Raw genomic sequence first — 16,231 nt, forward strand, 5'->3', positions numbered from 1 at the left:
TCCTGGTCGCTGGCAGTTTAACTTGCTCCAGCTCTGAAAAGCACTAGCTCCAAAGACAGCTCTCTCTCTCTTTGAAGAGAAATCAAAGTCATGAAATGTGAACAAACAACTAAATACATAAAACTTATTTTACTTGTACTCAAAATAGTATATTTATAGGTGATATAAGTGCTATGAACATTTGATCTACCAATAACAGAGCTATCACAAAACTATAGAAAAATAAAAATCAAAATAGGTTTATTGTAGGAAAGAAAGTTCACCAGAAGTGAAATGTTTTTATAGATTTTTTTTTTCATTTACAATAAAGCTTGAGTTAATATATCTATTTTAGAGGGCTTTTTAATAAGAAAGGAATAATATTGAAGTTTAATTATATTATCATCATATAGGCTTTCTGAATCTCATTCAACTTAGTACAAAGGCATCTATAAACAACAACAACAAAATGTTTATTTGGCATTTAAGCCTAGCCTTTCACTGGATATATTAAGAAATTGATTTATATTATAATTTGGAGATTATATTTGTATATTTGTAAAGTGAGTGTTTTAGATGTAATCTTGTCTATTTCTCCAGCATAGGAAAAAATTGCACAGTTTAGATAACAAAAAGCAGGATCAATTAACATTAGCTTATGACTTATGCAGGCTGAACTGATTTCCTGCTGATAAACACATTTTTCCAAATAACAACAGAATTTGGGAAGGGTAATCTACACACACTTTTTGTATCAATTGAAACTACATGCAATAGTTTCTTAATAGGAATCAATAGAAAAGCTAAAATAGATAAAAGGATTTCAACAATTACACAATTAATTCAAATAAAATTTTATAAATCACCTTGGTTTCTGAATAATAAAATAGAAGTTGGGTGAGGGAAGAGAATGCTTATCCAAAAAATCCTGCTTACTTCACATTGTTACTAAATGGCAGCTTATTCAAAAGTTTCACAATACCATATTTTTTATTTATCTGGGATTTGATATTTTCCAAACACTTACTTTGATACAAGAAAATTTACTTTCTAAATATACTTTTTGGACTTATATTCAAAACACTTTTATTTCATATATAATTTTATAAAGTTTCCCAAATTCTAAATGCCCTATTGATGGTTAAGCAATACTGTTTTCTGCTGAATATAAAGAGGTTAAAAGTGTAATTATGTACTAGCTTTTTGAAATTCATTTTTCTTTGAGTTACAAGAAATAGCACCTAACCAGTACATTTTGATTCTTTCAAATGGTGACATTTATATGTTTATAGTTTTGCTTAGTCCAAGTACTTTTTTCTTTAAAATTAGTTAGTGTAGAAAAATTATATTATCGAATATATTTTATTATAAATGATTTATTTTAATTTTACTTTAAACTTATATTACATTATTTACTCAGGAAACAAGAATCATTCATTTTCTCCTCAATGGCACATAAAAATAGTCCACAAGAACTCTATTATCACTCGTGAAAACTTGCATACATTATAATGAACGCATTCTGGACAAGCTCCTTCTGTTATGTAAGCAAGTTATGGACTACTGGGAAGAAGCATAGTTGGATAAAAGACCATAGGAGACAAACTTTTACATTTTGTAAACAATAATTTTTATAAAGTTTTATATATCTTATTCAACTATGAGAACCATATTCTCATATATGACTCAGATAAACTTTTAAAGAAGAACATCAGGTTGTATTTGAATATTATTTAAAATTTTTGGTATGTTATTGATAATTTTAGGTTACTAATGAGTACTTCAAATTTTCAAAATCCCGTTTTCAAAAAATTCATCAGCATAATAAAATATATGTTTAATTAAATATGTTTTTATTAATCCCAATTTAATTATTTAGTCAATTTCTATTTTGCTCCAAAATTTCTAATAATTTGTGTGGGCTAATTGGAATAGGCAGAGTTCCAATAATTTAGGGACATACCAATGATAACAACATATTCAAAGAGAATAGGAGAGAAAAATTAAGAGTGAAAGCAATAGTGTTGTTGGTTGGATTGTGGAGAGGAGTTGGTTAGAAGAAGCAAACAATGTCAGTCAGTTTTTGAGAGAGGATGCTACTAAAGGGACCTGCTCACAATTGGCTTTAAAATCCTATTCAATATCCATTCATGTTAAAAACTCTTAATAAATTAGATATTGAAAGAAAATACCTCAAAATAACAAAAGCCATGTTGTATGACAAACCCACAGCCAACATCATACTGAATAGGAAAAAGCTGAAGCAATCCCCTTGAAAACTGGCATAACACAAGGATGCTCTCTTTCACCACTCCTGTTCAACACATTATTGGAAGTCCTGGTCAGGGCAGTCAGACAAGAGAAATAAGCATCCAAAGAGGAAGAGAGAGAGTCAAACTATCCCTGTTTGCAGATGACATGATTCCATATCTAGAAAACCCCACAGTCCCAGCCCCCAAAATTGTTAAAATGATAAACAATTTCAGTAAAGTCTCAGGATACAAAAATCAATGCATAAAAATCACTAGCATTCCTATACACCAACAACAGTCAAGCTGAGAGCAAAATCAGGAATGAACCCCCAGTCACAATTGCCACAAAAATAATAAAATACTTAGAATACAGCCAACTAGAGAAGGGAAAAATCTCTACAAGGGGAACCACAAACCACTGTTGAAAGAAGTGAGAGATGACATAGACACATTAAACAGCATTCCATGCTCATGAATAGGAAGAATCAACATCATGAAAACGGCCATATTGTCCAAAGCAATTTGTAGATTCAATGCTATTCCAATTAAATTATCATTGACACTCTTCCCAGAACTAGAAATAACTATTTAAAATTTTTATGGAAACATAAAAGAGCCCCAGTAGCCAAGGCAACCCTAAGCATGCCTTCATGCATAAAAAATAACAAAGCTGAAGGCATCATGCTACTCAACTTCAAACTATACTACAGGGCTACAGTAACCAAAACAGCATGGTACTGGTACAAAAACAAATACATAAACTGATGTAATAAAATACAGAACTCAGAAATAAAACTGCACACATACAACTATCTGATCTTCAACAAACCTGACAAATACAAGCAATGGAAGAAGGATTCCATTCAATCATGTGTGCTGAAGATTGAAACTGGACCCCTTCCTTATACCATATATAAAAATCAACTCAGGATGAATTATATATTTAAATGTAAAACTCAAAACTATAAAAACCTTGGAAGACAACCTATGCAATACCATTCAGGACAAAGGCACTGGCAAAGATTTGGTGATGAAGAGGCCAAAAGCAATTGCAACAGAAGCAAAAATGTACGAAAGGTATCCAACTAAACTTAAGAATGCATAGCAAAATAAACTACCAACAGAGTAAATAGACAGCCTACAGAATGGGAGAATATTTTTGAAAACTATACATCCAAGAAAGGCCTAATATTCAGCATCTATTAGGAACATAAACAAATTCACACACACACACACACACAAACACTTACTAAAAAGTGGGCCAAGGACTTGAACAGACACTTTTTGAAAGAAGACATACCTATGGCCAACAATCACATGGAACAAAGCTCAATATCAGTGTTCATTAGAGAAATGCAAAACAAAACCACAATGAGATACCATCTTACACCTGTAAGAACGGCTATTTTTAAGAAGTCAAAAAGTAACAGATGCTGGTAAGATTGTGGAGAAAAAGAAGCACCATACACTGTTGGTGGGACTGTAAATTAGTTCAACCATTGTGAAAGACAGAGTGGCCATTCCTCAAAAACTTAAAGACAGAATTATCATTCAAACCAGCAATTACATTACTGGGTATATACCCAAAGGAATATAAATCATTCTGTTATTAAAAAACATGCACACATATGTTCATTGCAGCACTATTCACAATAGTTGAGACATGGAATCAACTAAGTGTCCATCAATAATAGACTGGGTAATGAGAATGTGATACAGACACACCGTGGATTACTACATAGCCATAAAAAGGACATGTCTTTTACAGGGACATGGATGGAACTGGAGGCCATTATCCTCAGCAAGCTAACACTGGAATAGAAAACCAAATACCATATGTCTTCACTTATAAGTAGGAGCTAAACAATAAAAACACATGGACACATATACAGGAACAACATACACTGGGTCCAACCAGAAGGTGGAGAGTGGAAGGAGGGAGAAGATCAGGAAAAATAACTAACGGTTGCTAAGTTTAATACCTGGGTGATAAAATAATCTGTACAACCAATCCCCATGAGACAAGTTTACCTATGTAACAAACCTGCACTTGTGGTCTTGAACTTAAAAGATAAAAAAAATAAGAAAGAAAAACTACTGACTTGTTAAGTAGGAGAGACAAATGAGTGTGTTTTACTTTCAGAATAATTATCCTGGCAATGACATAGTGAAGGGATTTATGTAAGCAATAAGAAATTTTGGAAGCTTTTCTAATTCAGGAGAAATATAATGGTGGTCTAATACATTGCCTGAAAGTAGATATATAAGAGACATATATAGAAATAGGACAAACAGTACCGAGTAGGAGATTATATGTACTCTTTGAGAAATGAACCAACAATTATATTAACGTTTTTACCATTCACTGAGATTTGAGAGTACAGAAATTGGTTCAGATTTGGAAGAAGATGATAACATCAGAAGGGGATCTACTGTCATCGTATGAACTTCTTAAACTCAGCATTTATACATGGATTATGAGCATAGAAAATCTGGAATTAAAAGTATTGAAACAATCACCATGTGGCTAAGAAAAAAATGAATGAATTGTCAGGGAAACTATGCAGAAAATAGTGGAAGTCAGAATTGAATTTTTAGAAAGCTAAAAATTTAATGCTGTGGGAGATAAACTTGTCAAAGAACAAGTAGAGCCAATGTAAGAGGGTGTGGGAAACATGCACATTATAGAAAAAAAATATTTTAAAAATATGTTTAACCCCAAATTCCAAGAAGGAAAAGGTGGGTAACCAGCCCCTGTGATGGCCTTTGACTGATAAAAGTGAGTGAAATCCCCAGATGAGCGAGGGACAGTGTCTGTCTCTGTGACTTATATTTCCAGTGGGGATTCATGCAACCAAGGCCAAGGGAAAGCACTTTGTTGCTCCCAAGCTTTAGAGCTAACTTGGGAAGAGGCTTTGAGACACTAAGAGGGAATGACACTGGGAAAAACTGTAGGCATTTTCCCAGACTTGGGATGGAGAGCAGGCTGCCATTTTTAATCCAGGTTCATACAAAGTCAGTTATTCTTTGGCGATCTGGCAGTGTGGCTCTGCAGGCATTTTAGTCCAGAGATTGCTGCACTCTGGAGTCAGGTGGCAACCTCTGCAGCCAGAATTGAGTGGCAAGTGTGACACTGGAACTATACTTTCCTCTGTCGCAGGTCTGGAGTTGGAGGAGAGCTGTTGCAACCATTGTTTCTCCTCAGTGATAAGACTTGCAGCCAGAGGCAGCTTGGAGACCTAGAATTGGTCTGTGTGTGACATTGGTGGGTATCCCAATCTCCTCCACTGAGATCTTGGCACAGCAGGGCCCTCCCCTCTCCAGTCTACTCCCAGGTAGATCTTTAGGCATTCAGAGTGCCCACTCACATGAGTTAGCAGCCTGAGTCACCCTATGCTCCTTGTGCATAGATCATGGTGCAGAGGAACCCTGCCCACTTCCCCTCAGGCTGATCTTCAGACAGTCAGAGCACATCCTTATCTGGATCAGTAGCCTGAGCCATCCTACCTTTGCTGTGCATAGATCATGGTATAGTGGAGTCCTGTCCACTCCATGACCAGGCAGATCTCAGGCAGTTGGAGCACTTCCTAACCTGAATCAGCAGCCTGAGCTGCCCCACCCTTCTTGTGCAGATTGTGGTGATTGGGGCTCCCTACACTTCATGCCCAGGCAGATCTCAGGGATTTGTAGCACCTGCTCTCCTGGATTAGGAGTTTCAGTGACCTCCCTGCACCATGCAGTGAACTTGGGCCTTAGGAGGTGTCCCAAATCCACACCTAGGCACACCTGTAGGGGCTTGGTGGTCACCTACCAGACACCCTTCAGTGCTGCTTTTTGTGACTGCCATTGAGTGACTTGCCTGGTCCAGCCACACCCATCTTGCCCCCTACTACCCCGCATCACTCAGGGTTGAGCAGAGAGCTCAGATTGTGCAATGCATTGCATCAGCCCATTGAGTGTGGCAACAGAGACCTCCCAGTAAACAAGGATGAAATACGTGCCCATCCACATTGGCAGCAGCTGGATTTTAACTATCATTGCCATCTACTGGCCTGTAGGTTAAACTGCACAGGCCAATAAAAAGCCCGCTGACAGAAATGAATAGGGCTATAGAAGCAAAACCAAAATACCCTAGCGAACATTCTCTAATAGCATACACAGGGACAAAGGGGAAGAAAATAATAATAATAATAATAACAATAATAATAATAATAGAACTGGGAAAGAAAATAAAGGAAACAATTTTATCTGCATGAAAATGATCATAAAAATTAGAAGTTTTAGCATATCCAGATAAGAAGGAACCAGCACAAAAATTTTGACATCATGAAAAATCTGAACGTTTTGAAATCACCAAAGGATTACACTAGCTCTTCAAAGCATGGGTTGCAAGGAAACTCAGTGGGATCCAGGACAAGGTGTAAAATAACACATAGAAACTTCTAAGGCAATCTAGGAAATGAAGGAAAACAAAAACATTTTAAAAAGAAATCAATTAGAGCTTCTGAAATTAAAAAATTAACTTAAAGAATTCCAAAATACAATTTAAAGCCTTAATAATAGAACAAACAAAGCAGACAAAAGAATTTCAAAGCTTGAAGACAAGTCTTTTGAACCAACCCAGTCAAACAAAAATGTACCCCAAATTTTTGTTTTTAATTAATAAGGTCTTCTATAAATATTGGACATGTAAAGAGACCAAGTCTACAAATTATTGGCATTCCTGAGAGAGGAAAAAACATAAACAATCTGGAAAACATATTTGAGAGAATAATTTAAGAAAAAATTTCTGGTCTCGTTAGAGAGGTAGACATCCAGGTACAAGAAATCCAGAGAGTACCTATGAGATACTTTTTGAAAAATGAAAATCACCAAGGTATATAGTCACCAGACTTTCCAAGGTCAACATTAAATAAAAAATCTTAATGGTAGATAGAGAAAAAAGTCAGACCACATGCAAAGGGAACCCATCAGGCTAACAGCAGACTTCTCAGTAGAAACCTTGCAAAACAGAAAAGGGTGGGGTCCTATTTTCAGCATTCTTAAGGAAAAGAATTTCCAACCTAGAATTATATATTCTGCCAATCTTAGCTTCGTAAGAAAGGAGAAATAAAATATTTTCCAGACAAATAATTGCTAAGGGAATTTGTTACCATTAGACCAGCCTTACAAGAGGCCTTCAAGGAAGTTCTAAACATGAAAACTGGCCGGACGCGGTGGCTCAAGCCTGTAATCCCAGCACTTTGGGAGGCCGAGAGGGGCGGATCACAAGGTCAGGAGATCGAGACCATCCTGGCTAACACGGTGAAACCCCGTCTCTACTAAAAAATACAAAAAACTAGCCGGGCGAGGTGGCGGGCGCCTGTAGTCCCAGCTACTCGGGAGGCTGAGGCAGGAGAATGGCGTGAACCCGGGAGGCGGAGCTTGCAGTGAGCTGAGATCTGGCCACTGCACTCTGGGCGACAGAGCAAGACTCCGTCTCAAAAAAAAAAAAAAAAAAAAAAAAAAACAAACAAACATGAAAACTGAAGAACAGTACCTGTTACAACAAAAACATACTTAAATGCACAGCCTACAGTCCTTATAAAGCAACTATACAGTAGAAACTGCAAAGCAATTAGCTAACAACTCCACAATAGGATCAAAACCACACTTGTCAATATAAACCTTGAGTGTAAACATGTAAATGGTCTAAATGCCCCACTTACAAGGCACAGAGTGGCAAGTTGGAAAAAAAAGGATCATCAGTCCACTGACTTTAAGAGACCTGCCTCACATGTAATAACACCAATAGACTCAAAGTAAAAGAGTGAAGAAATATCTGTCATGAAAATGCAAAATGAAACAAAACAAAAGAGCAGGATTGCTGTTCTTATATCAGATAAAATAGACTTAAACAAACAACAGTCAAAAAGGACAAAGAAGGGCATTACATAATAATAAAGTAGTCAATTAAACAAGAAGATGTAACTATCCTAAATATATATGCACCCAACATTGGAGCACTCAGATTCAGGAAACAGTTACTTTTAGATCTATGATAAGACTTAAACAGCCCCACAATAATTGTGGGGGACTTCAACAGCCCACTGCCAGTATTAGATAATTAAAGCAGAAAATGAACCAAAAAATTTTGGACTTCAATTTAGCACTTAATCAATTGAATCTACTAGACATCTAAACATTACTCCACTCATCAATCACAAAATATACATTCTTCTCATCTTCATACAGGACGTACTCAAGGATTGACCACATGCTTGGCCATAAAGCAAGTCTCAATAAATTTTAAAAAATTGAAGTCATACCAACCATACTCTCAGACAACTGTGGAATAAAAATAGAAATCAGTACAAAGAAAGTCTCTCAAAACCAAACAATTATGTGGAAATTAGACAACTTGTTTCTGAATTACTAAGTAAAAAAATTAATTAAAGCAGTTTTTTTAAAAATGGAAATAAATAAAAACAGAAACACAACATACCAAAACCTCTAGGATGCAGCAAAAACAGTGTTAAGAGAAAAGTTTATAGCTCTAAATGCCTATATCCAGAGGTTAGATAGATCTTAAATTTACAATCTAACATCACACCTAGAGGAACCGAAAAAAATAAGAACATACTAACCCTAAAGCTAGCAGAAGAAAAGAAATAACTAAAAATCAGACAGACTTCTAGCTAGATTAACAAAGAAAAAAATAGTAAGTGGAGATGACAAGGGTGATGCTACATCTAATCCCATAGATACAAAAGATTCTCAGAGACTATTATGAACATTTCTATAAATACAAACTAGAAAATCTAGAGGAAATGATAAATCCTGGAAACACACAACTTCTCAAGATTGAATCAGGAAGAAATTGAAACTCTGAACAGACCAATATTGAATTCTGAAATTGAATCTGTCATAAAAACTTACAAACTGAAAAAAGCCCTGGACCAGATGGATTAACAGCTGAATACGATCAGATGTACAGAGAAGAGATGGTGCTAATTCTACTGATACTATTTCCAAAACTCTAGGAGGATGGACTCCTCCTTAACTCATTCTGTGAAGTGAGCATCACTCTGGAACCAAAATCTGGCAAAAGAAAACAAACAACAAAAATAGGAAACTGCATGTCAATATTCTTAATAAACAGACCAAAATATTATCAACAAAATACTAGCAAACTGAATCCAGCAGCACATCAAAAGTTAATTCACCATGATCAGGTAGGCTATATTCCTGGAATGCAAGTTTGGTTCTACATGTGCAAATAAATAAATGTGATTCACCTCATAAATGTAAGTAATAACAAAAACTATATTGTTATCATAACAGATTCAGAGAAAGTTTTTTGTTGAAATTCAACATCCCTTCATGATAAAACCCTAAAAACCTAGACATTGAAGGAACATGCCTGGAAATAATGTGTCATTCATGACAAACCCACAGCCAACATCATACTGAATGGGCAAAAACTGGAAGCATTCTCTTTAAGAAAAGGAAAAAGATAAGTGTGCCCACTCTCATTACTCTTGTTCAACATAGTACTGGAAGTCTGAGCCAGAACAATCAGGCAATAGAAAGAAATAAAAGACACCTAAATAGAAAAATAAGTCAAATTATTTTTGTATGCTGACAATGTGATTATATATCTAGAAAACAATAAAGACTCCACCAAAAGGCTCCCATATTTGATAAGTGACTTCAGGAAAATTTTAAGAAACAAAATCAATGTATGAAAATCAGCAGCATTTCTATACAATAATGTTCAAGCTGAGTTCCAAGCCAAGAATACAGCACCATTTGCAATAGCCACAAACACACAGAAATAAAACACTTACGAATACATCTAACAGAGGAAGGGAAAGATCTCTATAAGGAGAACTACAAAAATCTGCTGAAAAAAGTCATCGATGACACAAACAAACAGAAAAACTTTCCATGCTCATGAATTGCAAGAATCAATATTGTTAAAGTAGCCATAATGCCCAAAGCAATCCACAGATTCAATGCTCTTCTTACCAAACTACCAATGTCTTTTTTCACTGAATTAGAAAAGCTATTCTAAAATTCATATGGAACCAAAAAACAGCCCAAATGCCCAACACAATCCTAAGCAAAAAATAGGAAAGCTGGAAGTGTCACATTATGCATATACCCGATATCATAAGGCTACAATAATCAAAACAGCATGGTACTGATAGAAAAACAGACATACCCCAATAGGACAGAATGGAGGACCCAGAAATAAAGTCACACACTTATAACCATCTAATCTTTGACAAAGCTGATAAAATCAATCAATGGGGAAAGGAATCCCTATTCAATAAATGGTTCTGAGACAACTGGCTAGCTGTACGCAGAAGAATAAAACTGGACCTTTACTTTTCACCATATAAAAAATTAACTGAAGATAGATTAAAGGTTTACATGTAAAATCTCTAACTAAAAATTCTGTAAGAAAACCTAGGAAATACCATTCTAGACTTTGGCTTTGGCAAATAATTTATGACTAAGTCTTCAAAAGTAATTGCAAAAAAGCAGAAAAATTAATACGTGGAACCTAATTAAACTAAACAACATCTTCACAACAAAAGAAACTAAAGAACTTTAGCATGAAAGAATAAACTATCAACAGAGTAAACAGACAATGTACGGAATGGGTAAAAATATTTGCCAACTATGCATTTGACAAATGTCTAATATCCAGAATCTATAAGTAACTTAATCAACTCAACAAGCAAAAAATGAATAGCACTATTAAAAATGTCAAAAAGATGGATTAAATACGTAAATGTTAAATCCAAAACTATAAAAACCCTGGAAGACAACCAAGGCAACACCATCTTGGACACAGTGATGGACAAAAATTTAATGACAAGCACACCAAAATCAATCCCCCAAAAAGCAAAAATTGACAAGTGGGACCTAATTAAACTTAAGAGCTTCTGCACAGCAAAATAAACTATCAAAAGGATAAGCAGAGCATGTACAGAATGAGAAAAAATTTTACAAATTATGCATCTGACAAATGTCTACTAGCCACCATCTATAAGGAACTTAAAAAATTAACAAGATAGAAACAACACCATTAAAAAGTGGGCAAAGGACATGAACAGACAATTTTCAAAAGAAGACATACATGCAGTGAGCAAGCATACAAAAAAAAGCTCAATATCACTGATCATTAGAGAAATGCAAATCAAAATCACAATGAGATATCATCTCTCACCAAACAGAATGGCTACTATTAAAAAGTGAATAAATAACAGATACTGATGAAGTTGTGGAGAAAAGGGAACACACACACTGTTGATGGATATGTAAATTAGTTCAACCACTGTTGAAACCATTATGGTGATTCCTCAGAGACCTAAAGAGAGAACTACCATTCAACCCGCCAATCCCATTATGGGGTATATATCCAGAGAAACATAAATCATTCTACCATAAAGACACACGCACATGTATGTTCACTGCAGCCCTATTCATAATAGCAGAGACATGGAATCAACCTGAATGCCCATCAGTGACAGGCTGGATAAAGAAAATGTGGTACATATACACCATGGAATACTATGAAGCCATAAAAAAGAATGAAATCATGTCTTTTGTGGGAACATGGATGTAGTTGGAGGCTATTTTCCTTAGAAAACTAACACAGGAAAAGAAAACCAAATATCACATGTTCTCACTTATAAGTGAGAGCTAAATGATAAGAACTTATGAATGCAAAGAAGGAAACAACAGACTCTGTGGTCTACTTGAGGGTGGAGACTGGGAAGAGGAAGTGGAGCAGAAAAGCTAACTATTCAGTGTTGGGCTTAATACCTGGGTGATGAAATAATATGTACAATAAACCCTTGTGATACATGTTTATCTGTGCAACAAAACTTCACACGAAACCCCAAACCTAAAATAAAAGTTAAAAAAAAAAAGTGGGAAAGGATACAAATAGAAACTTTTCAAAGGAAGACATACAAGTGACCCACAGACATGGGATAAAATGCTCAATATCACTAATCATCAGAGGAAGACAAATCTAAACCATAAATGAACACCATCTCACACAAGTCCGAATGGCATTACTAACAAGACAAAAAGGAGATGCTGAAGAGGCTGTGGAGAAAAGGGAATGCTTATACCTTCTTGGTAGGAATGTAAATTAGTTTAGCCACTGTGAAAAGCAGTTTGGGTATTTTTCAAATAACGTAAAACAGAACTATCATTAGACTCAGGAATTCCGTTACTGGGTATATACTCAAAGGAAAATAAATTATTCTACAAAAAAAAAAAATGTTGGAGAAACATGTTCAGAGTATAACACATTTAAAGTAATGACTGATAAGGAGGAAGTTACTTCTCTCATTTTGTTATTTGTTTTTAATAGGCTTTTTGACTTTTTTGGTCATATTTTCCTATATAACTATCTTCTTTTGTGTTCCATTGATTTTTTGCAGTGAAACATTAAATTCTTTTCTAATTTTCTCTTGTATGTATTCTTTATCTACTTTCTTTGTGATCGCAATGGATATTACACATCTCAGTTAGAATATGTTAATTCGAATTTATACCAGTTTAATTTCAGTCATGTAAAAAATTCTCTTTCAGCAGCTTCATCTTACCATTTTTAGTTATGTCATAAAATTACTTATTTACACATTCTATATACAAAAATGCATAATTTTAATGCATTAATTTATTAAGTAATTTATAAAATAAAATGTGGAGTCACATACCAAACTTAAAATAATACTAGCTTTCATAATTCTCATTGTATTTGTCTTTGCTGATAGTTTTATATTTTTATATGGCTTTCAGTTACTGTACAGCATCCTTTCATGTCACCTGAAAGATTCACTTAAAGATTTCTTGCAAGGAAGCTCTACACATCCTCATCTTGTGTTTATCTGGGAATGTCATAATTTTTTCCTCACTATTAAAGAATAGTTTTGCCAAATAAGGAATTCTTGGTTGCTAGCTTTTTGTCTTTTGGCACTTTGAATGTATCAGCCCACTGCTTCTTGGCCTGCAAAATTTCTGATGAGAAATCTGCTGGTGTTCTTACTGAGGATTCCTTGTATGTGACAGATCACTTTTCTTTTGCTGCTTTCAAAGTATTATCTGTGTCTTTGACATTCTGCCGTTTGATTTTAATGTGTCACAGTATATGTCTTTTTCAGTTAATCATACTTGGAATTTGTTGAGCCTGCTGGATGTTTATGTTTATGTCTTTCATCACATTTGGGCATACATCCCATGACTTTATAATTATATATATACAGTTGTTTTTGAATACCATAGTCTTCAATGGCTAACACCCAAAAGAGAAAAAAAGAAAAAAAAAAGAACGGAGAGAAAATGTGCTGGTCTTTTAAATGCACTGGAAGTCACTTTGACAAGAAGAATTTGCCTTACTGCTGGGATGTAAAACATTTGTCTACACCTGTGTGCACCAGATACTGCAATTAGCAATCATAGCACTGATTGTCAATATTTGGAGAAAAGGATCATTTTAGCTCACACTGGCTCTCAGAAGCTGTGTGTAAGCGACTTCTAAAAAGCATGCACAGCTTGCTGCCATAGAAATGAGGAGTGGTGGCTGAGTATCTGCAACTGTGCTGAGTTAAAATTGACCCAAATTCACAGTTTATTACCCAAGTCTTCCGCAGAAAGTTTCAAACCTTCAATTGACTTCCTAGTTCCAAAAATTACATGAGATTGATTCTGCTAGTGCAATTTTTATCTAAGTGAAAAGACGTATTTCTTGTGTTTCTTACTCTGCCATCTAGTAAGTATCACTTCTTTAAAAAAAAAAAAAAAATTAGAATTATTTTGCCAGGTGTGTTATTCTTGGATGGTAGTTTTTTTGTTTTTGTTTTTGTTTTTGTTTGCTTGTTTTTTACTTTAGTATTTTGAATATATCATCTCACTCCCCTCAGGCCTGTACAGTTTCCACTGAAAAAATCTGCTGATAGTCTCAAAGCAGTTCCCTTGTATGTGACAAATCACTTTTCCTGTTTTCTTAATTATCTTTGTCTTTGACATTTGACAAATTGATTATAATTAGGGAGAAAATACGAATTGGGTACCTTCTCCTGATTGTGCCAATTTATGATAGCCTCTGTCTTCAGCTCCACAAACCATCTGGTGCTGTAGCAAGCCACTCTTATTCCCTCATTTTCAGAGGTCCTCAGGTATCCAAACTATGCTAATTCCATTAATGCTCTGAATCAGGAAAGGCAGAAACCAGTCATTTGGATATCCCTCCCAAAAGCTGGAACATTGGATGCATGATCCACTAAATAAATTCCTCCAAGGGAAAAACTGCCAGCTGAGCTGAGCTGTGCCGGCTTCGGGATGGGCCAATCAAAGAGATTATAAAACAGCTCTTTTTACACATTTCAATGTGGCTGTTTTAGACTTTGTGCTCACCTGTTGTACTGAAATTTCTTAACTAATTTCTTGAATTCTCGCAAAAGTATTTTAGCCCATACGTTTTTGTTACTTTGGTGTCTCTGTAAGATAACAAGGATTGGGACTGGTTATTTCACCATCTTGCAACTCCACACCCCATCCTAACATTTAGGTAAAACAAAAGCATCTAAAATGTTTTAAAGTTTAAAAATCATAAAACAAAATTTTAGAATATATAACTTCTATTAAATTTATATTGGTGTATATACCAAGAATTTAATATTGAATAACCTTTTACTAAAATTCAAAGAAACAAAAGAGGGGAGATAAAGATATAGAGAAACATGTGAGTTTTCTATGGTTGTGTAACAAATTTCCACCAATTGAGTGACTTGAAATGGCACCCATTTTTAATCTTAGTTTTCATTAGTCAAATCTAGGCACATATTAGCTATATCCTCTGCTCATGGTTTCACCAAGCTGTAATTCAGGTATTTAACTGTGTGTCTCACCAGAGGCTTAACTGAAGAAATTCTCTGCTTCCAAGCTCCCTCAGGAAGTTTGTAGAATTTATTTCTTTGTGGCTATAGAAATCAGGTGCATGTTTTCTTCCTGGAAGTCAGCTGGTCAGCTGTTCCTCAGTGTTAAATAACAGTTTTGCAGAATAAAGAATTGTTGGTTGCCAGCTTTTTCAGTTTTAGCACTTTGAATATATCAGCCCACTGTTTCGTGCCCTACGAAGTTTCTGATGAGAAATCTGATGATATTCTTATTCTTCTAGAAGCTGCCAGAGTTCCTTGTCATGCAACCCTTTCCATAAGGACCTTCTATAAAACATTGTAGTTTGTTCCTTCAAGAACAAGATACACTTTCTCTCCTGTCTCCTAAAAAACGTTTTATATCGCAAAATATAATAATGAGACTTATAGCTCATCCCCTTTGACATATAATATAATCTAGAGAGTGGCATCTCATCGTTTTCGCCATATTGTATTGGTTAGAGGCAAGTCACAGGATCTGCCTACACTCACTAGGAGATTACAAAGACAGAAATCATCATTGGCAACCTTAGGGTGTGTCTACCACAAGACAGCTGAATTTTCAAATATGCCAATACATTTGTATCCATGACCAGAAACTATTTTGAAGTGTGATTTTAATTATTCCTGTCAAATTTTTGTAAAAGTTGAAATGTACCTCTGTTCTTTCTAGAGCAAGCACATGGAACATAAAAACAAACAAAAATCCAATTTAAAGACAGGCAAATTTGTTATACCTTGAAGTATGCATACATGAGTATTCTAGGTTAAAAAAGCTATTTGAAATCAGCAGTAGAAATGACTACATTACAGTTAAACTAAATTTGATTAGATCTCAGTTCATAAATCATGTTAGTTTTTATATTAAAATGGTCATTCTAACACATCTGTGCCATAGGTAATGACATTTGGGAGCTTTCTTGTTTTTAGAAGTTTTTAAGTCAGCAGAAAATAACTTGCTGAGCTGAGGATTTTGATGAGTCTGAATGCTTTATGGTTTATCATTCTCTGATTTTTCTACTAGGTCATTAATAAAGATTTTTTCCTGCTTGAGGC

Source organism: Piliocolobus tephrosceles, chromosome 2, assembly GCF_002776525.5.
Source record: "Piliocolobus tephrosceles isolate RC106 chromosome 2, ASM277652v3, whole genome shotgun sequence".
Taxonomy (NCBI): Eukaryota; Metazoa; Chordata; class Mammalia; order Primates; family Cercopithecidae; genus Piliocolobus; species Piliocolobus tephrosceles.